This window comes from Miscanthus floridulus, chromosome 14 (genome assembly GCF_019320115.1).
Source record: "Miscanthus floridulus cultivar M001 chromosome 14, ASM1932011v1, whole genome shotgun sequence".
NCBI classification, from domain to species: domain Eukaryota; kingdom Viridiplantae; phylum Streptophyta; class Magnoliopsida; order Poales; family Poaceae; genus Miscanthus; species Miscanthus floridulus.
In genome coordinates, this window is record NC_089593.1 from 38,582,309 (window position 1) to 38,585,153 (window position 2,845).

The 2,845-nt window shown below is 40.0% G+C and overlaps 1 long non-coding RNA gene across 1 annotated transcript; it reads left to right on the forward strand.

Annotated features, from left to right (window-relative positions):
- The first annotated feature begins 541 nt into the window (after positions 1 to 541).
- LOC136505792 (uncharacterized) lies at positions 542 to 2,227 on the forward strand. Its single transcript, XR_010771318.1, has 2 exons — positions 542 to 1,001; positions 1,947 to 2,227. It is a non-coding gene; the product is annotated as an uncharacterized lncRNA (long non-coding RNA).
- Positions 2,228 to 2,845: the final 618 nt, after the last annotated feature.

Consider the following 2,845-nt stretch of genomic DNA (forward strand, 5'->3'; position numbering starts at 1 on the left):
GCTCCCACGACGTACAGGGTTGGATGTGACCGGCGCGTCGTCCCAATACTTCAAGGACGGGACCACTCCATCGACCACGCCGCCACAGTAACAGGCTACAGGGCTCGGACATGCCGCCTTCATTCGCACGACTCCGAATAGCTAGCGCATGTATCACCCATGTCCCCCCCTTCAACTATAAAAGGGAGGGACCAGGGCGTTTCTGGGGGGGCGAAGGTTTACGATTAGGCCCACGCCCACGCGACGAAGTCACGCATAAACACATGGACGAACACACGAGCTTCCCCGCTACTTGAGATCAATGTCTCAAGCAACCTATGCCGCTCCCCGCAGAGACCTGGGACTAGCTCCCTCTCTCGCCCCGCTTGTAACCCCTACTACGAGCATTTCGGTGCGAGGAATACAAGATCGAACTCTCAGACTGGACATAGGGCACCCATTGCCCGAACCAGTATAAATCTTGTGTCTCTTTGCATCACCATCCGGGATTGGGCACACGCAGTACAAATTTACTAGTTGGTTGAGGGCCCGCCGGTCCGAAACACCGACACTGGTACTCTGATTTTGTCATGATTCTTTGAATATGTCAATATATAGTACCTTCTGGTTAAATATGTATTTTCACTGTGCTTTGGAGTTCTAGTGTCTTCAATAAACAATTATCTATGCATTGGGAGGTTGCATGTATGATCACCAAAAGCCATTCTCTATATTGTCAACACTCAAATTGTATTTGCATTAGACACTAGGAAAGAAATTTTCACAGCAGTCTTTTTTAGAACTGAGTATTTATAAATAAACATTAAAGTTCATTGTTTTGCTACAATCAAGAAAAAATGTGACTGCTTTTGCTCTCTAGTTTTAGTCTTTCATAAACCATACTAAAGTATCTATCTATCATTTGTTAATTGCTTCTTGAACTTTTGCCTATGTGCTGTAGGTCTACTTGATATTGGATGAGTTCATTCTTGCCTGGAGAGCTTCAAGAAACAAGCAAAAGGGTATTGCTTTTCCCATCATAATACAAATTCACTGTCATCCATATGTTTAGGTATTTGTATAAAAAATACTGGTGGAAGCATCCATTGTTTTCCCAGTATATGATGTAACTGAATATACTTAGAAAATCAATTAATAATTTCTTTTAGCGAAAAGCCAGGTGCATTATAGGTGCTACTATGTTAGATAGTGTCACTATAATTTTTTCTTGACCGTAAGAGTTCTAGAATGGTAAAATTATTTCTTTTGTGCAACTATTCTACCTTAAATGAGATTAACTGAATACATAAGTATGTCAATCTGCATGGAGTCAAAACTAAATATGGTCTACGAAATGGTGTGCTGGCATGGCTTGGTATTCACACTACAAAGCATTTCTCTGCTTTCCTAAATGTAGCTTCCCTTATTCTTTCCGTATTAATAAAAATAACATAGTACCTGTTATTCTACAGAATACTGAAATGTTTTTCATCATTTTATGCGGTCTTCGAGAAGTGTTCTTTTATTGAAGTTGTGCCTGGACTATTGCAGGATGATTGATGTTAATAGTGACTTGAACTAAATAGTGAAACTATGGCACGACACAAGTATCAGTGGGTTTTCTAAATTTGTTACTCCCAGATAATTCTGGGCTAAATGCACTGTTGTTTGCAGTTTTACTATGAATTGACACTAGGGATGCAGGTTTTGTTTCTTATGGCCTTCTGGGTCATTGGGTCAAACCTGGAACTTACTCATTTTAGAGTACTTTATGGATGGACCCATGCATGTAGGGAAGCAAATAAACTAAATTAGTAACCTAGAACTACCCACTGGTGTCACCACTTGTACCTGAGATCTTTACGGCAACTTACAGACTTTATACTGGAAAACTTAACATGTTTTTTTTTTTTTGCTTTATTACTTTAAAGTTGCATATTCATTCTCATGACTTGTGTCTTGTTCAGGCAATTATAGAGAGGATGGGCGAGCTTGAGAAGCTGGAATGAAAAGAAACAATGGTGTGTTGTACATTAGCATAGGTCCGGAGCTAGTTCTGCCCAATCGACAAAGTTACCTCCATATTTTTTACTATTCTTTGTACCTGTTGTGCATCACCTTTCCCAAACTGTGAATCGGTTCATGTGTCTTTTACGTTTCCTGAGGTTACCGACGGATTTTTAACTGTATGTGAGGATTTCAATTTCATGGCAAAGCAAAAGATCCACTGTTCCAAGTGATCTGATAAGTGGCGACTTTGGACTCCACTGAATACTGATCATTGTTTACTAACCTGATGTGTATGCTGATTGATGTGTTTGCGACAATTAGTGGATGAATCTCGCTCTCTGATGATGCTGATACGTGGGAAATTCTTTTTTTTTATGGAATACATGGGAAAATTCTTGTTGTGTCGGCTTCTTCACTGTTCTGGAAGGTGGGTGATAAATGGGCTGGACCCTTGAGTGCCGAAGGTCCTTTGGGCTTTAACGCACTAGTAGTAGTAGGCCCAGCTGACTGCGTAACCATATTTCTTGTTTCTTCTGTGCCTCTTAATGCGTTTTATTTTTGTTTGCAACAAAAACTATCAAATTCAGAACTCGTGCTAAACAATTGTCAAAGTTAACGAAACTCGCGGTGGTTTGTTTATGAACAGATTCTTGGAAGATAATTCATGCGATTACGAAACTCGCGGTTGTATTGTGACATCGGTTTCATTTTCCAAAAAAAAAAAAAAACCAAGAATTTAAAACTTGTCACTGGGAGTACACAGCCATGCGTATCTTCTTTTTTGGGAGTATATAGCCAAGCGTATCTGTGCTGTCCGATGCGATGTTTGTTTTCATAATTTAAGTAGTACAACTCT